Source organism: Vidua macroura, chromosome 1 (genome assembly GCF_024509145.1).
Source record: "Vidua macroura isolate BioBank_ID:100142 chromosome 1, ASM2450914v1, whole genome shotgun sequence".
Classification (NCBI taxonomy): Eukaryota; Metazoa; Chordata; class Aves; order Passeriformes; family Viduidae; genus Vidua; species Vidua macroura.
The window spans coordinates 96,248,202-96,271,852 of record NC_071571.1 but is presented as its reverse complement, the minus strand read 5'-3'; the positions used below and the strand labels follow the sequence as shown (position 1 = coordinate 96,271,852).

At 42.2% G+C, this 23,651-nt stretch overlaps 1 protein-coding gene across 1 annotated transcript in view; it reads left to right on the top strand.

Annotated features, from left to right (window-relative positions):
• Positions 1–5,019: 5,019 nt before the first annotated feature.
• ZNF407 (zinc finger protein 407) overlaps positions 5,020–23,651 on the top strand; it is a 335,893-nt gene continuing 317,261 nt past the window's right edge. The window contains exon 1 of the mRNA XM_053970151.1: positions 5,020–5,100. The gene's annotated coding sequence lies outside the window, so the exon portion shown is untranslated. The remainder of the gene's footprint in view (positions 5,101–23,651) is intronic.

Here is a 23,651-nt window from a genome sequence, read left to right as displayed (position 1 = left end):
CAAGCTAGCAGTGGCAGTCAGTGGTGCCTTTGCTAAGTCACCCTTATAAAGGGCACACCAAAGTGTATGGGTGCAGGAAAGAGCATATTCACCTGTAGTGCTCTATAGGCGCTGATGTATCTTAACTTGGGATTTTCTGGAGGGAACAGCCTGAAGACTTAAAGATAATGTCCATGTGTAAAATTCCTGCCTATGTGCTTCAAATAATGTCAGTTATTTGTCAGTGTAGGAAAAAAAAAAAACCACATCTGATTTACTGGTATATTGATATTGATGTTTGTAGCTAGAAAGCTGCATGCACAGAGACATAAGTAAGGTCTCCTGCCTGAATGACTTGTATTGTGTATGCAAAATAGTTTAGTTGTTGGTGCTTATATACAACTGCTTTCTATGACCATTTATTGCTATTTATTTTTGAAATGTTGGCTACTGTGACACTGAGCATACAGCTATATGACTACTGTTCTAGACTTTTATAACTCATAGATGTTACACAGTTCTGTTACCACTCCTCAGCTGGACTGTAACCTGACTCTAGAGAAACATAACTCGGATTATTCAGGATCTGATGAAAGAACACATGTGACTCTTCAAGTGCCTCTGTGAAGGTACCTCTCTCTGCACATGCAGATAGACACCCATGGCCCCCATTCTTCTGTGTTGCAGGCTGAATAGAAAGCCTTTAATACTACTGGCAAGTCTAGGCCTGGATGATGCATCATCCAGGGCCAAATGAAAGGATTTGCAGTCACTTTTTCTTTTGTTAAGTGGGGGAACTTCAAGCACTATCTTGTTTTTCTTCATATTCTTGCAACTTTTATCTGTAAGCTTAAACTCCTATAAAAGTATTTTAATTGCAAAAAACCCTTTCAATAACTTCAAGCTGCTCAAAAATCGTTTTTTCCCCCTAGATTTTACATAATTATAAGAAATCCAAACAAATCCTTTGTAAGTGTTCCATTAAAGCTTGTGTGCTTTCCTTCTTATTTTTCTCAAACATTTAGTTTGCACTTACAAGAGCAGGAAAAATTAGGAAACCACGTAATTTTTACTACATTTTTACCTGTGTGCATAAGGTTCTTTATATCACAAGAAAAAAAAAAAAATAACAAAAGGTACCTAGCAGTGTGTGAGCATTTTGTTTATGTAAAAATGGTTAACTATTGTACTTCAGACAAGTTCCTTGGCACGACTGGGCAACGAACCCAGCGGGTAACACGAAGTGAGTCAGAAGGTGCAGCCTTTAATGAAAGGTGCCACGGGCAGCGTGAGCTCGATGGCATAAAGGTGCAGCCGTGCCCTGACGCGGCCACTCCTCCTCTGGGTTCCTGGAGCTGTCGTGGCTGCACGGCTGCAGAGCGGGCCGAGCGGGGCTCTGCAGGCTCGCTCTCCATCCCTTTGGACACCAGGGGCAGTGGGCACTGACCTGCCGCCATGGCTCCCTCCACAGGAGCAGCTCCTCATAAAACCACATCGCAGCTGCAGCCACTTGGCCTCAGCCAGCCCATCCGTGCTCAAGTGTGGCGCTGGCAGTGCCCTGGTCCCTCTGTGACCCTGCCGAGCCGGCCAGAAGCCACTTTATGTTCTGCCCAGGCTGCCGTTCGGCCGAGGCAGCGCCGGAACCAGCTGAGCCTTGGATCACAGTGCTGCTGCACAATGAGGGACCAGGATCACAGGGCCACGGCCGATTCATAGAATTGTTCATTGAAATTGTCCACTGCTAATAAAGACCTTTATCGAGTCAGGAAAATCCACAAGCGCTAGAGGTTTATGTCCAAAAAGGAGACAGAGGAGTCCTGCAACTTTATTCGAATAAAGGGAAAGAGTCAACTGAGACACACACCCGCCAGGCTTCCTCTCTTGAGGTTTCAGAGAGCGCAGCCTCCTTTTAGCCTGAATTCCTTTCCCCATTGGCTGAGGCAAGGTACAGCCTTCCCGAACCGCCTATCACATATCCCCGCCTTGAACCAACTATTTTACCCCAAAGCTCAGGAGCTCAGGCTTGCGCAGACCCTTGTCTGTTTCAGGAGCAGAACTGTCTGGGCGCTGCAACAAACCTGCTGCCTGAAGTCAGCAGAGACATTAAAACCCATTTCAAAGACGTTAACATCTATACCTTCTTCACCCATCAAATTGTTTGTAAAGACATTAACTTTCCTCTCAAGTCCAACAATTACCCCAGCACTGCCAAGTCTCTACTAAACCCTAAGTGCCACATCTACACATCCTTTAAATGCCTCCAAGCATGCCGACTCAATCAAATTCCATCAGTTTGAACAGTGTGCAGCAGCAGGTCAGTCAAACTGGAATAATACACTTTGCTTCCTGAATTACACATCTGGAAAAATGGGCAAAATACCTTGCATTAAAAAAGGGAAGATATAGATACATGTGTATATGTATGTATAGGGAATTGACACTAAAAAGGTTCTTGGTGTTTACGTTCTAATTATTCTGTTTCATGTTTTCTTAGGGGTTGGAACTGCAGAATAAAGATATATGCAACTCTTCTTAAAAAAATTGTACTCGGTCAAATACCAATGATGGTTAAGGAGCCTTTATGGGTTGACGTTGATAACTTCATATCCTACAGATAGCATGATGTCCTTTGGAGGGCGTGGCAGCGACATTCTACCTATGAGATCATCACTGAGTCATTGGCTTACTTCTTCTAAACAAATCATGGGAAATCCCGTGATTCAGTCTGTAAGTAGTATTATGGTGCCTTTATCCTGCTCAATGTCTGACTTCTGGTAGTAGTAATCACAAAGCTGTGTCTGTTTTCTGTACAGGAGCAAACACAGAATATTATGTAGGAAAGGTAAGGGAGAGTTTTAAGTTACACAACTAGGTAAAGAGCTGGTCCTACTCTTGGAATGAGTAACAATTCTAGTGAAATCAGTATTTTGGTGTGGTAGAAATATAGCAACTGCAAAATAATTCCTAGTGTCATGTTCTGTTAGAAAATAAATATAGTCTATGTTTACAATCCATTGATAAACTAATCTGTTAACTAATTAAATTCTTGTTAATTACTCATTGACTTATTCAGCTTGCATTCTAATATATTTTCATTAGCGTAACTATTTCAGAACACAGAACCACTTTTCAGCACAACTTTAGAATTCTGTATATACCTAAACAAGACCATTAAATGTACAGATGTAAACGTTTAATAAATACAGCTTATAATTGCAAAACAAAATTAATTATTTTTGGTACAGGTATGATTTTTCTTAGATTAACAGTGATTCTGCCTTAGTTGCTATTTGTCCCATACCAATGGCTCCCCCTTCAGGCTATTCCTAAAATATGCTGCCTCTCTTCATTCTGTTAGAAATGTTTCAATTTGTAAGACTCCAGCTCGCACGGTCGCATCTTCTTCTCCCATGTGTTTCCTCTCAGTAAGCGAATGATGAAATAACTGATGGACTCAGGCAGGCTCACTTGGTGGCCCTAGAGAACCTGTAAACTGCAGCGAAACTGAGCTTAAAGGACATCAAAAGGTTGTTTTACCTCTTTTCCCCATGCTGAAAAATATCCAAAACAATCAGATTGTTTGTAATTGTATTAGTCTTACAACTGCCAGTGTGAACTTCTGTAACCTCTCAAACTATAGAATTTAAATATGTATCTAAAATCCCATAGATATCTTTACTACAAATTTAGCCATATTCTGTGTGGATTTCCTATTATACACAGAACGATTAAATTCTGTACTATAACCCTTAGGTACAGCACAAGGAGATAGCCCTCTCTCACCAATGTCCTGTGTGGTATTTTACTGTTTTAAATTTTGTTCATTTATTTGAGCTCTTACCCAAGACACTGGTAAAGTTCACTTTGCTTCAATGAAAGGCTCAGGCCACAGCAGCTGCTTTGTTTTCAATCCATTCTTAGTCTTTACAACCCACAAAAGAACTGGCAATGCTGTGCCCTAAATTTAGCAGATTAGCCAGTGACTAACTGGCTGAATAGCACTGTAAGTTGTCACTTCTAGTTGGTAAGCTCATGCACACTGTGTGACTGGGAAGTCAATGAACTGCAAACCTATTCCCGAAGAGGTGCTCTCTCCTTGTGTCTCTGTGCCATGGCCTTGAAGAATGCCAAAAGCTGTTTAGCTAAGATACTGTCTACTAAAAAATGTTGTGTAATCAGGAGATAAATGGGAAACCTGCATTTTAAAAATCAAAACACACTGCAAAAAAGCAACTGAAGAGTCTTTACATGTTGCTTCTTTGATATTATACTTTCATGGGACTTGGCTTAAGAAGGAAAGAACACTTAGGGTTTCATCATCACGGTTTCTTAATGAATTTATAAAACACGAAATACTTTACAAATTGCCTCCCTCTTGCCTTTTTCAACTGTTTCTCTCTTAAACTGCACTCCCTGAAAGGTATTTTAATACACTGGACCGTCGACAGCTTTCGACTGATAACCCTAGTGAACGGCTGCGGGCTGTGCGTCAAGGACTTGCTTTCCCCTCCTCCTCCAGAACAGGTTTCCCAAGGACCAGATCCAACTCTCGCTGCAGTGCGACGCAGGGTGAGAATGTGAAGCACAGCTTTATGCACAGCCCTGTGCGGCCCAGGGTTTCCCTGGCGCAACCCAGCGCAGGGGCTGCCCTCGGGGCAGAGGCCACCGGCAGGCCGGGCTGCTTCGGGAAGCCCCAAACCCGCACCCGTTGGCTCCTGCCAGCGCCGTCTGCTCTCGTCCAGCAGGCGCACGAAGGTGCCGCACGCGCACCCCGGGGAAAACGCTCGGGGTTCCGGCCTTCCTTTTGGAACCATCCCTTCCTGGGATGTGGAGGGGGGGGGGGGCAGCAGCCGGGAGCCAGGGACGCTGTCAGGGCAAGATGGCGCCGGAGTGTGCGCGCGCGGCGGCGGCCGTTGGGCGCGCGGCCCCTCGCGCCCGCGGCGGCACGAGCGGCGCCGCCGCACCGGCTCCCGCCCCGCCGGCGCCGCCGCGTCACGTGAGCGCGCCTCGCCCCCGCCCACCCCCCCCCGCGCGCCGGGCGTGACGCAGCGCGGCGGATCTACGGCGCGCCACTGGTGACACGGCTCAGCACAAGCGGAGGCGCTCGGCTCCCCCCGCGCGGTAAGCGCTGCCCGCCGTGGCGCGGCCGGCCCGTCTCGCCGCCCAGCGGCGCGAGGCGAGCCGGTGCCTAGGCCCTCGCGAGGGCGGTTCGCGGGGTCGCCGCGTCGCCGTCTCCCCTCGGGCTTTTTGGGCCTCTGCGCTGCCGTCGTTTTTTTTTTTTTTTTTTTTGGGTGGGCGGGCGAGCGGGTTGTGGCGCACCGGCCGAGCCAATCCCGTGCCTGCTTCCTCCCAAGCTGCTCGCCGATTGGTCGGGGCGCCGAGGGCGGGAAGAGCGCCTCTTGCGCTCATTGGCTGCCGCAGCGGGCCCCGGGGCCGTGGGGGTCTTCCCTTCCGCTGTGCCGCAGGCGGGCGCGGCAGGGAGAGGAGAGGAGAGGGCGAGGGCAGCGGAGACGGACGGACGGACGGACGGAGGGAGGGAGAGAACCGGGCGGGGTGGGGACCCGCGCGAGCCGCCACGGCGTTGCGCGGTTCCGGCTGGCGCGTGCTCCGGGCTCCTCCCCAGTTCCCTGTGTCCCCCCTGCGCCCGCTCCCGAGGGCCGGCGCGCACGCGCGGGGCCCGGCCGGGCGAGGCTGTGGCCTGAGGAGACAGCGGGGAACGGCGGCGGCGGCGGCGGCTGCGGCGGCGTCGGTGACCGCCGGCCCCAGGGAGCCGCCGCCCCGCAGGGACAGCCGCGGGCGGCGCCCCCGAACCGCCCAGCTGAGACTGCTTGCGCCGCGGCGGCTGCGCAGGCGCGGCGGGGCGGGGTCGGTCCGGGGAGGGCGCTCGGGAGTGTCGGCGTGCGCGGTTTGACGCTGCCCTGAGTGGTTTCAGCCGCCCGAATCCCCCGTTTTTTACTTCCTCTTCATTTTCCGAAGGTTGCTGTAGAATGAGCGGGGATGAGCTTTGAGAAGTGCAGCGGTTGACGGTGAGGGACGACACACGTGACTGCAGGAGCTCTGTATGTGGCTCTTAAAAGGGATAAAGGAGGGGTTGTAGCTGCTTTCCCTTTATCCTGCTTCAGTCACCAGGCAGTGACAGAATTACAGAAGTAGGTTGGTGAAGACCTCTGAAATGCTTAACACCATTTCGTCAACAGATAACACTGTGTGCCACTTCAAGTATTTCATTAAACACATCCAGGGATAGTGACTGCTACTTCTCTAGGCAGTCCATTCCAACGTCTAATCACACTTTCATTGAAAGAATTCTTCCTGATGTCCAGCCTGAACTTCCCCTGGTGTAGCTTAAGGCTTTTGTTCTCTGAAGCTATCGCTGGTTGCCTGGGAGAAGATGCTGGCTCACACCTGCCTCACCCTGCTTTCTCCTGGTTGTAGAGAATGATAAGGTCTCCCTTGAGCCTCCTCCAGGCTAATCAATCCCAGCTCCCTCAGCCATTCCTCATAGGATTTGTGCTTCAGACCCTTCGTTTATTTACTGCCCTCCTCTGGAGGTCAGGCTCTTGAATCATGAGTACCTCCTGTGCTCTCACAGTCTTACGGTTTTCAGCGTGGTTTTGTCTGATCTAAGGAGTCAACGTAGACCCTTAGGGAACCTGTCAGATTGTGGCATGGAAAGCAAGTTCCCATAAACAACACAGAAATGTTAATACACTTCTGAGGGTGTGTGTGTCTTCAGTAGGAAAGATTGTTAACCTATCTCTCAAAGGCCACCTACCAGTTTTAGTTTATCATCTATATGTCCTTTATTTAGAAGAAATTGTTCACTGTGAAGGTGGAAAGACGCTGGCATGGGTTGCTCAGAGAGGTTGTGGATGCCTCATCCCTGTAACTGTTCCAAGGCCAGGTTGGATGGGGCTCTGAGCAGCTGGCTCTTGCAGAAGAGGAACTAGGTAATCTTTAAGGTCCCTTCCAACCCAAGCCTTCCTATGAGTCTGTGTTCTGTCTTGTTTCATTTGAGTTGTTAGAGGTTTCCTGTTGCTCCTTCAAATAACTGGTGTGGCCTGTGGACACAATGTTAATATTAAATGTAGTGTTAGCTGGCAGAAGGAAAAAACATTTGTGATCTGAATGATGTAGCTAGTAGTGATCTTAGAATTTATAAAGTGAAAGGTTTTGTTTCTCTTTTCCTGTGCCCTCTTTGCTTCTTTGTGTAGTTGTACTGATGCAGACTTGCAAGACCTTGGCTTTGTCACGTGCTCGTGCTCACCCTTATGATACTAAGGATGGTGGTAACACCTAGGGATTGGTGGTAACACCTGTTATTCATTTCCATAAATAATGGAAATCCGAAAGTGGGAGGGTAAGAGTGGCAGTGGTGGGTTTTCTGATGGTGAAAACCCTTAACAGACTAACATACAATTTAAACACTGGATGTAATTCCCTGTGATTCTCACCCTAATACCCCAAAGGTGTGGCATGTGAAGACTATAAATTTTCCATTCCTGTATCAGAACATGAGTACTCAAGATGTTTGTATGAGGCTGGAGCTTTGGATGTTGGGATCTATATTTTTCCCAGGTCACACCTCTTCATGAAAGATGAAGACAATTACAGGCTTCAGTTGGGTCTCTTGCAATCTCCTACACTACTCACAGCAAGTTACATTCATCATGAAAGTAACATTGCAGTCATTCCATCCTTATTTCATAAATTATTTCAGCATGGACATAAAATCAGATTGTAGCTTTTATATATAAAATATGGAGCCTGGCAGTAATTGTATAATCCATACATTTTAGAAAAAGTTAAATGCACTGATGTGACAGGATGATGATGGACTGTGACTTTTTCAGTATGTTCAAACATGTCAGTTTTATTAGCATTTTGGGAAATATAATTCAAATGACTTGAGTTAAAATTTTTACTATCATTCTTCTGTAGGAACTATTGTATAGTAACAGCATCAAAGATTTCTAATTTATTTGCATGAGAGTTTTCTTTGTTAGAAACGCTTTTAAAACTTAACCTGTGTTGTCTCTATAGAAAAACATTACTTGGAGATAGAAGGTGTGTGAAGGAGATGTCAGTCGCAGTATTCCATTAAACCCAACCTTTTGTAGTGAAGAGCAGCATTTTCTTGTTAGTGTGCACAACATTAGAATGAGGTGGCTTTGCTTTGATTATTTTTTTTTTTAATTTTTTGAATGTGTTCAATGTTGGGGTTTTGTGCATGAGATGGAATTTACAGACAGACTGGCACATGAAATGTGGTTGAACTGGAATTGTTCGGTGGCTCCTATGTTTGAATTTCCTAATGTGATTTAGAATTTAAATATTCTCTTTCTCAGGAAAACAGAAAGGTTTCATTGGATGGATGATCCCACCAGTCAAATAAAAACACCGGTTTCAGATACACTTGATCTAGTCATTCATTGAAATTAATGCCTTGGTATTATGGTGCATGTTAAAGGTACAAAAAAGTTGACCTTTTAGATTGAAATCTGGAGTATAACTTACTCTTTTGAAAGCTTGGGGAAAAAGACAAGATGATGTGATAGAACAGATGTAGTGGCTGTGTTTTTATGGTTGTTCTCAAAACCAGGCATGCAGCAGAGTGGTCTCTCTCCTGTGCTCTGTGTTGCGTGAGGAGTCAAATGGAAATGGTGCTTTCACTTTGACAGATTGTCAGCAGCTGCCCAGCTGAGCATTCATGGTTATTTTTCTACCCCAGAAAGGTCTTGCTTTGTGTTGGCCTTGCCACTATGGGGTAGCACAGCCACCCAGTGCTGCCACCGCTGCCTGAGGTGCCACTGCATCACTCAGCAGCCTTGGCCAGCAGCAGCCAAGGTGTGGAGGCACCGCTCCTCCTTTGCACAGGGGTGGGAAGAGCAGAAGCAGTGACAGCAAAGACACAAAGATGGACACAAAGACATGAAGGAAACGAGCACTGTGCCTCACTAGTAGTCACAGAATCAACTAGTGTTCTTTCTCAAAAAACCTTTGAGATCAAGTCCAATCTCTGATCCAACACCACCATGTCAGACCACGACACAGTGCTGAGTTCAGTCTTTCCTTAAACACATCCAGGGACAGTGACTCCATCACTTCCCTGGGCAGTCCATTCCAATGGCTAATCATGTATGGAGAAACTCCCCTGGTGCAGCTTAAGACTTGTGTTTTCTTGTCCTGTTGCTGGTTGCCTGGGAGAAGAGGCCAACTTCTCTCAGGCAAGTACAATGTCTAGTACTAACAGGCATAGGGTTATCCATGGATGTCTTTGAGAGAATGTATTAGGAGTAGGGTTGCATGGGACCTGGCACTGCAAACTGCTTAAAACTTGCCTGGCCCATGGTGTCAAAATTCATGCAAAATCTCTCCAGTAACATTAGAGTGGTTTTATCTTTGGTCTGTTTGCTTTTGCAGTGGACATTCTTGCATGGTTACACAAACATGTATGGAAGTTTATTCCTATACGTACTTCTAAACTGTAATTTTTAAAATTTTTTGTCATTATGGGCTGTGTTAACATATAAACTGAGATTGTTTATTAGCATGTGTGTATAAAACTAGTGAAGAAGCAAAAAATGTAAAAAGGTGTTCCTGTAATTTCCAATTTCTCACCTGCAGAAGTTTCAAAGGTAACTTTTTGCTTTGCAGAAAGGAGTTGTATGTTTAAAACAGAGGACTCATACATGCTTTCCTGCTCTGCAGTTGTGAGTGCCATTAGTCCTGTTTCTGCCATCTGCCAGAGAAGAGTCAGTAGTTACAGAACAGTCTGTGGCCTATTGTAGGTGTTTATGTTAAATGTATGTGGAAGTTTTCATATTTTACTTAATCTCAGTTCTTCAACACATGAATATGAAAGAAAGTTGTGTCACAAACTTATGTCTTTCTGCTATAGCTTTATAGCAGAAAAAACCTAGCTATCCTTTTTTTCCTCAGTATGGAAAAGAAAATAGCAGTACATACTACCCAATTCACACACATCCTTATAAAGAAATGAGATAAGTGCCTTTTAGAAACAAGCACTAATGGTGTTCCAAAAGTAAAATGCTTATTTGCATGATTGTGACTGCTTTCCAGTCATGTGTTAGCAGAGCTGTTGATTGCTAATTTTTTTTGCTTTATTTTGTTTTGTTTGCTTGTTCTACAACAGGCTGACCTTTCTTCTCCGTAGTCTGCCCTACTGCTGAACTACTGTCTGTATGGGTTTTGTTTAAGTGGGCTGTGAGGCCATGAATGTTCTTAGGTTTTTTTGATCCTTAGTGGTGCAGGCATAAATTTTAATTGCCTCTGTCTTTCTGAGTGCAGACATACAAGTTGTTATGTGTGTGTGACGTATGCAAAGGCCCAGGGGGAGGTGTACAGAGTTAGAGTACACAGTATTTCAGTGTATAGATCTGAATGTATGCATCTCTATAGGTTATATTTTGCTACAAGTGCATATATAGATGCTTTTCTAGCTGTTATTTCTTTCTCTCGCTGTAGTTATAAAGTTTCTTGCTGTCCTTAGCCCCATCTTTGGAATTTCAAATGTTCTTTGAGAGAACATAAGACATAAAAAATACATATAAATGTTAAAATTCACTGGAATTACAAGGGGTAACAAATCTTACCTGAATAGTAATACTAAGTCATCATTTCCTATGAAAATCATTGTTTCATGTAATTTTTTTTAAATGGAATCCATACAATTACCTGGTATATAATCTTTTCTGTAGGAAACATTCCAGCAAAAAGTTTGAGAACATTCCAGAGAAGTTTGTGGAGATCCTGACAGGAATTCTGATTTAATCAAAGACAGATTGTTGTGTTGCCATTGGATGGCCTCAAGAGCTCTGGTATGGCTTTATATATGTAAACTCTCTCTTTAGTTGGGTTTTCAAGCTTGGGCTCACTCTGGAAGAGCCTGTGACCTTCGCTGTTTCCATTCAGTGCGTTAGATTGGATTTATTTAAACGTTTGCGGTAAACATTTGCTGTGTACGTGAGATAGTCCATGCAGAGTTGGCTTTAGCATTCCTAATCAGGAGGCTTACTTTATTTGCCCTGGTGGTGTCTAGCATGTTGGCATTGCCCACTTCTGTGTTGGAGGGAGAAGCAGGGACAGGGGTGACCTTTCCATCTTGGTTCACATGTGGAAGCATCAAACTTGCTGCTCTTACAGTACCTGGAGGGTTGGTGCCTCTGGAAAGCCCTGTGCTGGCTGTGTGTGCTGTAGCTAAGTCTCATCCTGCTGTATGCCCAGAGCTCACTGGGTGTGCCAGGGTTTCCTGCTTGATGTTCTGCAGCCTGCAGGAAATCCTGTGTGACTGACAAATGTCACATTTCCTGGTGCATGGGGTGCCTTCAGTAAGTGAAAACCTTCTGAGGAGCATGTCTTGATGTTCCTGGGATAACCAGCATCTATGCACATCTTTCTGCACAAAGCCATGGCATAGGAATATGGCACTTCTGCAGTTTTGCAATGCCACGTGGTCTTCTAACATGGAGAAAGAAATTCTTGTTGCATGCTTGTCTTCCATTGAATGTTTAAATGAATATTTAAGTTGGATTGTTCCAAGTCCTTGAGAAAAGGATAGCAAGCTCCATACATTCACTGAAGGCAAAATGTTGCACTTTCCATGGTTCCTTGGTGTGTAACATGCTTTCTGCAGGGATGTATTGACATTGGATTTGGGACACTGAATACGCAGTGAGGACAGCAGCGATCCTTGTGTTTTGGTTTTTTGTTTGATTTGTTACTTTCGTCTTCTTCACTTTCAGTTTTCAATGTCTGTGAAGGAAAGACTGTTTATTTGCTTGCTCCCCATGTGAGGCAAACTGAGGTTTTACCTTAATCTTTGAAGCATTGATAAACTCTAGCTTGTTTGTTTGCTTTGGCATCTCCAGAATAAAGTGCAGTGAATACAAAAAATTACTAGTTCAGCGTGTGTGTCCCTTACTAGGCAAAGCCTGGCTGTTACAAGATAGAGCTAATTTTTTTTTTTTTTTTTTTTTTTTTATTGGAGCCAGTACTAGCACAACATGTAAGTTCAAAGATATAGTACATAAAGATGTTTTCTGGATGTTGTCTTCAAAATCTGCCAACTTAGTTTCTATTGTTCTGAGTTTTATTGGTACAACAATGGACTGATTTGAATTGCATTTGTTTTGTTTTCCCTGCCTGTTGTTCGCATTTTCATTTTAAATTATTTACAAGTCTGAGGCTTGAAGATGAGAGCCTAATGAATGCTTTTAAAAATAAAACCTTCTTCTTTAAGCATGTTATGCTTCATGTTTTGAATTTATAACCCAAGCCTTAATGAATAGCTTCCTAGTTGCTCTTATCTTAGAATTTATGAGCTGTCCTATTTACAAGTCCTACCTACACAATGGAAAGATAATTCCTGTTTACCTTAAATAAACTGTTCTTGTTAACAAGCTTAAACTGCTAATTAGGAATAATATGGCAATGAATACTATGTCAAACCTTTTAGCAAGAATGTGAAGATGCAATATTTAGTTGTTGAGCCTTTTTCTGGTACATTCCACGTAAGAATAACACAGGGTGTTGTGGTTTTTGCTGTCTCATATACATATCAGGTTAATAAAAAGTATTTGAGGGAGAAACTATGGCATATAGGTCCTCACAGAAGCAGGTTGACTTCTGCCCTACATTTAGGGTGATATGTTGGTGTCCATGTACTATGATACTGCTAAAAGCCTCTTTGTTGCAAGGCTTCAGATAGATGGCAGACATGTGAAGAACTCTTGTGACTTCATGTTTATGTCCAGGTAGTATTTTTTAACAGATAAGTTATTCTTATGAAAAAACCAACAGGGATAGCAGTCGTTGCTTTGTTTTGAGTGTACATTAATGTAATTTAATCAGGAAGGAAAGAAAACCTGGGACTAGAATTTGATGTTATTTACCTGACTATAAATCAGAATATTTCCATTTAGTTTAACAGAATTTTTTCAATTTGTGTCAAAATGATCAAAATCAGAACCTGACACAAGCTCTCCATTTCATAATTTTTGCATACAAAACCAAAGAAATAAAATTGGATTTTTAAATTTTTTTTTGTTCAAATCATACCTCAAAAAACAGGTTGGTTCTTGAGCAGAAGTTTTACAATACAGTGTTGTTACTTGGTACTTGGAACTTGGCAGATATGTTATATGAAAAAAACTACCCTTTTTTTTTCTTTAGTTGTTTCTCATTAGACTTTGTGTGTCCAAAATGCAGACTTGTGAATGAGAGTGCCATTCTAAATACAGGTAGCTCAGAAATTCTTGACAAGTATTGCTTTGACTTCTTTTTGAGTGCCTCTGATATCTGCAGAGGGTTCTATATAGGCTTTGTTCCCTGTCTCCTTTCCTTTGTGTCACCCAATGAGTTTGCAACAAGGATCGCAACCTGAGGAGGGAAGGGGAGGAAGAGACTGAAGAGAAAGTTGATAAAGGTCTAGCGTTGACTTTCAGCTGCTCTGGAGCAGACATCTGGTGAGATACAAGGAACTTCTGCCAAACCCCAGAAATCCTTCCTGGGCACAAGGTCATTCGGTACAGAAGGTGTTGGTTGGAGAGGACAAGTGAAAACCTGACCGTGCATTTTGCTACCTCTGGTCAGGCTATTCAGGTTCCATTTCCAGGAAAATAACATGCTGAACTTTGCTGGTGAAGGTTGACTTGCAGGAATGCTTTCTCATCTTCTTCATTCACATTGTCATGAATTTAGATGTTGCTGATTTCAGTAAAGTGTATTTGGAGGGGGGAGTATTAAATAAACTTTTATTTCAGAGAATGCCTACCTTTGTATTTTGTATGCTAAGGGTATTTACCCTGTAAGGGGATGGGTTTCTGAGGAGGTGACTTACAGGCAGAGGCAATATATTATGCCAGCTGCAATAGAGGGAGAAGTAGGCCAGTTTTCAGGCACACAAGCATGTCTTTGTATCTGCTGCTGGTACCAAGAAAATTAAAATATAATTGAAATGAAAACAAAGGTGAACTCTGAAGTTTGTACCTAAATATTGCATGGAAGTGCAGGAATATAAGAGGTATGTCTTTTTATGGGGTCAAATAATATTTTATTTATACATTTGTTGTAAGTACTCAAAGGTCTTTAGTCTTGCCATTAAGAGAGTTTTGGGTGGCAATATAATTGACAGTGCTGAGAAAACTTCAGTTGATGTCACTGTGGCCATGATTTCAGTTTTACTTTATTTTTCAGTTATTTTTCATCCTTGTAAGTTATGTTTCTAAGCTCTATGGGATCTGTTTTGGGAGAAAAGAAATGCTTCACATAATATTTAAATTTTGTTTGAATAAACCACCTAGAAAGCACAGGAAAAAAAGTAAAAGGTATATTCCCTAAAACAAAATGGCAGTAGGAATTTTGCATTATAAAAGATGATGTTCATAGTGCTGGATTTGTTTAAACCGTCAGAATTGCAAAGCATAAATAATTACATAATTTCACACTTTCCACTGAAGTCAGACCCTGATTAAGAAGTTGACAGCCTGAAAGAGTCTGCTCTTTGACAGTGATGTCTGTATTCCCTCAATTTGTAGCAACTGCATCTAGGAAAACAAACTGAGCTTTATTCCCTTTACTTTGAATGAGAACCCTTATTGACAAAGGGAGAATATTCTTTTTATTAAAAGTTTTCATACTTTAAATGCACAGGTATTTCAGCTTTTCTGCTTTCAGCTAGCGTTTATTTTGCTGATACCAGGTCTTCTTGCTGTCTTGGTTCTTACTGTCTTTCAGTATGTTTGATATTCATATTTCTTTTTTATTCCTTCTTGCTTGCTGTGCTTTTTTTCTTCCTTTTCTTAAACAAATAGACAATATGGTAATATGAACTCTAATAGGAAGAGGCATTGTTTAACTCAGTTGGGGTACTACTAATCCAGTCACCAAATGTAACCATAACACAGCATGCATTTTAATTATTAAATATAATGGAAACTTTGCATTTTAAATCTAGAGCTATAAACCACTTGTTTGAAAATGCACAGTTCAGCGCTATGATTTTAGTTTTTAGTGAATTACAGGGCAGTATTCTTTGATCAGTTATTACAAGTTGAAGATTAGTAGCATTCAGTGCTTGTGTTAATTTTGGGAGTACATATAGGAGTCACTCCAGGTCAAACTGAAGCTCAGTCATGTATATTTTTAATGATTTAGTGAGCTGACTGGATCAAGCAATGTTAAAATGTGTGGCTAGTACAGTCATGCCAGTCATTCCAAATAGGGGTAATTTAAAGGCACATTTTGAGGACAGTATTCCTCCAAATTTTAGTATTTTGTAAAGTATGCTTTAATTTTGAAAATCATATTGTTGTGGTTTTGCTTCTAGAAGTGTTTGTTTGAATGGTTCTTGAAAGCACTCCCAGTGATTTTTGATGACCTTCCACTGAATAAGAGCTGCCAGGTAGAACAATTAATAAATATTTTCTCTTGTTTGTTCAATTGTTCAATACATATTTTTGTAATGAATACATTTTGATCATAAATTCTAATAAATACAGTGAATTCAAATGAAATAATCTCATCGTCTGTGCATTTTTTGACATGAAGTATAAAACTATTCCTGGAGTGAATGTGGATTTTAGTGACTATTCATAAAAGATTCCTAATCCCTGCATGAGACGAGCAGGCCTGAACCAGCTCTGGTTTTGGTGCTGGTGGACACCAAGGTATGGAGCAGCTGCAGTAGGTTTGGAGGAGTAGGAGGCTTTGCTTGGGTGCCTGCTTTGGGGCGCTCACACTGCAGGTGTGCCCCAGGTACAAGAATGAGACTACTCAGGTTTGTGAGCAGTAAATGATATGGTAGCAGCTCTGCAGAGTCTGTCTTTTCTCCTGGTTGCCTTTTTTAGCTGCTCTCGTTTTCTGGGCTTAGGACTTGTGCTCGCTGTTTTTCTCTAGCTTAGGGGCTGGTTGAGAAGGAACTGGATTTTTTTCTTCCCTCTCTGAATGGGATGTGAGATACCAGTGCCTAAAACTCCAGGTCTCACTTCCTGATCCAGACATTTTAAATCTTGACATTGAGCAGTACAGTAGTGGCTGACATACCAGGTAGATACAGACATGAGTCATTTTGGACTGTTGAATTTTGGGAATTGAATGCAGATTTTTTGCCATGGGGCCATCTGGTCCCTTAGAGGATCCTTGCTGCTTGGTTCAGCCTTTCCTTTCCCTTCTTTTTTTCTCTTGGTGATCTGACATAAATTCCATCCACTGGTAACTGATATTGCATTTGCAGCCTTTGCTCTTTAAGTCTGGAATTTTAAGGATATGTTTGCCTTAGAGCACCAATCTTCTCATTCCTTCTCTTGTTCCTCATTGTCTCTATTGCAAATCAAGCTATATCAAAATAATGAATTATATCAATGTCTAGTAGATCCCTAAAATTCATACTTTGTAGTTCTTTTTGCTCATGTACCTCTTTTGAGTGTGTGTCAGGACGGTGTGTAGGTAATATCTTTCTACTGTGTTTGTTTTTTTATGCATATTTTGGAAATATCCTCTGCTGTCTGTGTATGCCAGATTAATCTAGTCCACTAAAAGATCTTCCCATGAAGGCTTTTTTTTTTTTTAACTGTGACTACCTTCAACCTGAATCACTGTAGAGAACGGATGAATTTATAAATATTACTTATTTTTATTGTTGTGGAAATTGGTTGCAATATATATACATAGTTGTCATGGGCTGTAGTTAAACAATTGCCAAGAGAGGGGCTTTTCTGATAAATAAACTTAACTGAAGACTAAATAAAGGTTACATTTGAACACATGGCCTTGGTGGTTTCCTCTAAGCAAGAGTGTGGCATCACCTGGGGCACATGGGAGCATCTCTGGACTTCAGGTCTTTGCCAGCTTCCCTGGTGCTCCTGAGACAGTGAGCGCAGGCCTGGTGTGGCTTAATTGTGGCTCCTGCCAGGCTCATGCAGCTCACGAGCTGCACTATGAGAACCAATACAAGGTTTTACTCCTTTGATTCTTCTTTCTATTCCTTTCAAACTGTAAAATGGGGACTCTGAAAATAATGGTACATTTTGCTGTTGTGCTCCAGGAAAAAGCTGAAAGTAAGATATTGCAAGCAGGAAATAGTGTAGGTTGTGACTCGCACCTTAAGATCATAGGTTGTTTGTCTCTTGTTGCTTTATTTCATGCTTCATTTTGGAATCTGCCATCTTATGTATGAATTGTTTTCCATGCTGTCTTAAATAAGACCCTTTTAATCCTTGTGTAAACTTCTGATGGTTTTTATCTGCCCATATTTTGCTGTTCAGTTTTCGTTGCACTGTATGTTGTCCAATCTCCAGTTCCTGAATTCTCAAGTCTTATATCTTTTAATTGTGAGAACCTTTTTTTTTTTTTTGACTTTTGTCTATTTGTCATTTTTAAGATGTGCTAATGTGCTTTGTCTTGTCTCTTCTCTGACACAGGTGATTTTAATGCTCTTTGCTGTTCTCACTTATTTTCCATTTGTCCAGTTTCTAGTTGTACAGCTGACTTCAGGAGATAGCAGTAGGATAAGATAGCCAAACCTGGCAGGTCAGCAGCAGCTGGAAGCCAGTATCTGGCTCCCATGTGCCCAGGGTCTCTGGTGCAGCCAGCTGACCCTCTCCCAATGGTTCTTCAGGGGATGGGGTGGGAAGATGGGTCTGAATTACAAAGATGGCTCATACCAACTGATTTAACTGGCCAAGAGTTAAAATTCTTAGTCTAATTGCTTTTCCCCTTCTCTCACATTCTTTATTGCCTTCCTTATGAAACAGATTTTTTTTTTTTAATTTGTAAAAGGAAAAGTATACCAACTTTTACATATGAAGTGGATTTTTACAGCTGAGTTATAAATTCCAAAACCTAGGTGGTTTATAATGGAAACACTTATGAGGGAGAGAGGAGGGCACATTATATAATACATATATAACCTTTTTTCCCCCTCTCTTTAGTGAATAGACCGTTTAAACTAAATTAAGTAAAGGATATAAATTCTGTTGTTTTAGTTTTTAATATTTCATGGCTGATTTTATAGATAAAAGTTACATTTAATAATAAATATGAAGAAGAATTTATACAGCCTGTTCTAGTTTGATATGGAACAGCAAATCCCATTTCTCTGTAGCTGTAAAGAAAATTCATTATAATGTCTTTGATTGTAAGAGATGTCTTCATTGTGATTAGTTGCACTGATAATAAAACAATCTTTTTACAAATGGCACAAGATACATGAGATCTCATGTGTCTGCCTTTTAATAGCATTGAATGTGTGCATTTGCTACCTTTAGTCCTTTCATTTATAACTGGGCACTTTTAAATGCTACAAGTTATTAAAAATAATCTAATATAATTTAATTTTTCTTTTGAAGCATTCTGGAGAGTGAGTTATTAATGCAACTAAGCATTGTTAATTGTTGAGTTTTCAAAATATAAACTAATTTTAATTAAGAAGTTGGCTTATGTAATTTTATTGAATTCTGAATAACAAGTTTTGTAGATAAAATAGTGAAATCTGGATATATGGCATTACTTTACAAATCTTTTTTAAGCACCTAAAGAAATATCTTGATTTTCAAATGCCCTATTCCCAGTGGATTCAGTTGAATTTAGATGTTAATAGGTATTTGAATAATGTAAAACACAGATAGTGGCATGAAGATGCCTGGGTAAAAAGCTGTCTTGAAGGCAGGGCCCAAAGAGTGGTGGTGAATGGAATTACATCCAGCTGATGGCTGGTCACAAATGGTGTTCTCCAGGGCTCAGTACTGGGGCTGGTTCTATTTAATATCTTTATCAATGATGTGGACAAGAGGATTGAGTGCACTCTGACTCATTTTCCAGACAACACCAAGTTGCATGGAGTGTTGATGTGCTGGAGGGCAGGAAGGCCCTGCAGAGGGATCTGGACAGGCTGGATCTCAGTGGGTTTGGGCTATTTTGGGCCAAGTGTCGGGTCCTGCTCTTGGGTCATGAAAAACCCCAGACAGCACCACAGGCTGGGGGCAGAGTGGCTGGAAAGCTGCTGATGGAAAAGGACCTGGGAGTGCTGATCAATAGTGGCTGAGCAAGAGCCAGTGTGTGCCCAGGTGGCCAAGGAGGCCGATGGCTTCCTGGCCTGTGTCAGCAATAGGGTGGCCAGTAGGAGCAGGGATTGTCCCCTTGTACTCAGCATTGGTGAGGCTGCACCTTGAATCCTGTGTTCAGGTTTGGTCCACTCACATCAACAAAGACATTGAGGTGCTGGAGTGTGTCCAGAGAAGGGCAAAAGAGCTGGTGAAGGGTCTGAAGTCTTATAAGGAGCTGGGGCTGTATAGCCTGAGGAAAGGAGACTCAGGGGAGTCTTAACACTCTCTTACAAATACCTGAAAGGAAGTTGTGGCCAGGTGGGGGTTGATCTCTTCTCCCAAGTAACAAGTGACAGGACAAGCGGAAATGGCCTCAAGTTGCACTGGAGGAGGTTTAGATTAGATTTACAAAAAATTCCTTTACTGAAAGGGTTCTCAAGCCCTGACATATGCTCCCCATGGAAGTGGTGGAATTTAGCATCCCAGGAGGTATTTAAAAGACATGTGGATGTGGCACTTGACATGATTTAGTGGTGAACTTGGCAGTGCTGGGTTAACAGTTTGACTTGATGAACATGGTCTTTCCCAGCCTAAACAATTCTATGATCTGGGGAGAGGGAAAATTTTGTGAGATATTCATTAAAAGGAGTATTAATTTATTTTTTATATTGTACATGCACCTAAGAATACTTAGATGTCCTTAACACAGTAGTACAGAATGAGATTTATGAGAAAAGTGTAATGGTTGTAATAAGATCCTTTGCATATTTACATTGCTATGATTTGTGCTGTTACAGGGGTTCAACTAGTAAAATCTTCTGTATTGTTTAGTATATGGAAATAATATCACATATTAACTCCTGGGAAAGTGGTGCATTTTCTCCAAAATTTTAACTTGTAAAATGGAATTGTATTTTAAATTGTAAAATGGAATTGCAGGGTCACTGTTAGAAGATAATTCCTTTCCTGTTTCATGTAAAAAGAATTTTGTGCTTTAGGATGAGGAAGGCTGCTTAGATGACAAAACAGAAGTTGCATTTGATTATCAAATACTCATGGAATTTACCAGAAAGTGAAAGTCTGAATCATAGCTCTTAGGGAAAAATAGGATGTATGCTCAAGTCTTCTGGAAAATTCATGATGGAACAGCACACTTAATGTTAGGTTTCACTGTAAAAGACATAAACCAACATTTTTGCTCTGTTAACTGTAAGGTTTAATTTGACACTGTTGTCTCTTTTCCATTCATGATAACAGCTAGGAAAAGAGTTAACTTGAAAAAGTTTTTCCCAGGGTGAGTACTAGGAAAATGACTGTTGATGACCCTTTGCTGTAGGAAGCATCCCCTTGAACCTGCAGTCACTTTCTGTGTCCACATTGCTCAGTCAGAGGGACTGACTCTGTGGTCTGGGCTGCTCCATCAACTGAGAGCTGCTAAAACCCTGCCCTTCTGTGGGGGGCAGATCTGGCATTGTGTCCTGGCTGTGCTTTGCTTTGGTAAGTCACCACACAGGTCACCCATCTTGTGGTCCCTCAGATCCTGTGGGTGTTTGAGCTGCTTAGTGATATGTCAATTTTTTCCTGCCAGGAAAGTGTTGGAGCAGGTGCAATTTATTACTCTGGCTTGGTCTCCTGGTACTTGCCCGTGGTTGCTACTGTGTACGTTTTCTGTGTTCGTTAAAACCTATTGATCTTGGGAAAGTTTGTGGCATTGATTTCAAGTTGGTGTTTTTCAGGGAATTAGTAGCATTTTTAGTAATAACACTCTCCTAAAGCATCCCTGAGAGAAGGAGTAATGATGTATCGAGGAAATACAGAGTCTCTGCAACCAAGTTGCAGTTCTGCCCCAACTCCCAAGGTCCCCTTGCCCAGGCAAGCACTGCGTGGTCCTACCGTGCCCTCCTGTGATGCCCAGGAACTGTGCCTGGGCAGGGTCCAGCAGCATCTGCACTCCTTGGGGAGTGCCTTGGGGAGCAGAAGGTCATGCCCAAGGTCACCAGGTTGGCCAGGCACATCTTCCTAGTCTGCGGAAGAGGAGGACTGTGGTGCCACCTTGATCACACCAGGTGATAGTGGGGTTAGCAGTGGCTCTGTGTGGCTGCTGGGCTCTGGTGGGAGGGAGAGACTCCCCACACCTTGGGCTTCATTGCTGATGTTTCCCAGGGAGCTGTTTGATATTGTGGTGCTGACTGGAGATTGGAGTTGGATTTAATAAGCCAACAACAGAAGGAAATGTGTTTCAGTCTTGTGTAGCTATTAAACAGTGAGCTTCAAAATAGGGAAGGGGTTTTGTACACTTAAGATACCCAGTTAGCAAGGTACAGCTCTTAGAGCAGAGTGAAGCTTGATAATTTTTTTAGGTATTAGGGAAGTGGTCCCCAGTGCAACTGTTCCCTGTTGCTACACCCCGTGCACCACTCCTGCAGGAGAGATGAAAATGTTGTCAGGTGATTCCTTGTTTGGGAATGCAGTTGAACATGTGTGCCTTGTGTGCCTCACACAAATTACTGTGCACATGCTTAGGCATATTGCTGGCTCTGGAAGAGAGCTGAGTTTCAGGGACTGATTTAAGCAAGAACCAAATTTCTTGCATTGAAACAAATAGACGTGGAGGAAATGGATACTGTTAACGAGCAGCAGATTTGAAACCTTCATAGTATTTGTTGCCAAACTATCAGCAAGTGTGAAAGCTTTGGACTAGTAAATGGAGGTTTTATTTTACAGGTGATATTGGTATCAGCAAGAGGCTGTTGCTTGTCTTCAACTCCTTCCCTCCTTCAGTTCTATCTGCCTAGGACCCATTCTGGGAAGATGTGGTTTCATTGTATGGGCTGCAATAGGAGGTGGAAGCTGCTCTGGCATTCTCTGGTCTCTCTCTCTGGGATAGCCATGCCTTCTCCCTCATTCACCTTCACTTTCCACTTGCTGACCAAGAGTGTGTTTTGCTGGGGAGAAGTGGGAACCTGCTTGGCCTTCAGCCTCTTTTTGGTCCTCAGCTGAAGTGCAGGAGGCTTTTGTAGCTAAATGGCTTAGTTATTCTAGTGAAGGACTTTAAGGGTGGGGAAGGGAAAATGCTCCATGTTATGCCATAGTAGTATCTCTTGATTGCTGTCACAGAAGTCATGAATAATTTTTGTATCATCCCATATTGCCAGTGCTTGGACTCACATTGCCACTGCCCCTGGTACACCTCCCATTGCTATCTTATATTGATTTCTATCTCTTGACACAGACAGATGTGTCACAGTTGGAAATTAGAGTGAAGGTCAGTTGTAACCCCTTAACTGTTCTGAGTACAGAACTACGCAGCATTAGAAGTTTTGCAATGACTACAGCTGAAGCATGGGTTTGTTCACGTGAACACAGGTAACACTTACTTCTGGAGGAAGCCAGGCTTTGCACAGCTGTGCATGGTTTAAGTCACAGTCTGGATCATCTAAGTTATTGGGGGAAAAAATCGCTCTCTCTGTTGCAGAGGACATGGCAGCACTGTTGTAATTGCTTGCATGTATTACAGGAAAGTGTTAACATAAAAAGGTGTGATTTGTCATGCAGCTTTTCATTTGTGTATTAAGGGTTTACCCTCTCCCTAGCTGAGGTCTGTGTACAACTATCACCTTTTTATACTGATTCCTAATGATGAATATTAATTTCTTTTTGTTAGAAGTCCAATATAAATGTATAAATATAAAGAAGGAGAAGCTGGTTTGTTTGCTTTGCTAAAGTGTGCTGGAGAACTGCTTGTGCTGGAGGGATTTAGGACATCATCTATTACACAGAGCCCTTCTGAGTGCACCCTGGTGTGAGGCAGCCTCCTCCTTCCACCGTGCTTCTCCTGAACACCCTCTGTTTTATGTGAGCAACCCAGCTGGGAAAGCAAAACTGAAAAACGTCAATTTGTCTGTCTTGTAGGATTGAGCTGAAATACTTCCAGTGTGCTCACTTCTATTTCATTGAAGAGAAAAAGAGGATTTATTTTTAATAGTTAAATTTTTGAGTATGTCTGTGTATCTACTGTAATACAGTAAGTTGATATAGACAGACGTGTAAATATGTACTTTCTAATAAATATTCTAATTTAATAATACCAGCTGTCATTTCTTTAGATATGCCTACCAATAGAACATGTAGCACTCTTTCGTTTGATCTGCTTTTCTCAGATGGGATGCAATTACTTCCTTGTATGTAGTGGCCACCAGGGGTCATCAGAATGCTTTTATTTTTATTAACGTCCCCTTTTCTTTAGAAGCGTATGTACACTTTGTGTTTTCTGGAAACTTTGTTAACTTATCACACAAAAAAATCCAAAGTCTTTGTGTTACCTGTTCAGCCAAAAATTCGTGCAGCTCTTTTCAGCTGAGCTTCTTGAAGAGGCAGCAGATAAGGAAAACAGGGTGCACAAGAGTGAGAAGCAAGTCCATAAATACACCCATTGCTGCATGCATTCTTTTGATAATTTAACTGGTGATAAATACAGTAGTAGTAGACTACAAATGTGTCCCAGGCTGTGATGGTAGAGGCCTCTTGTTGCTTTCTGTATGAAATGGTAGTTTTAAGCAAGGGGCCAACGAAGTTGTCCTTTTTGGTCTTTTGGATTTAATTTTGAGC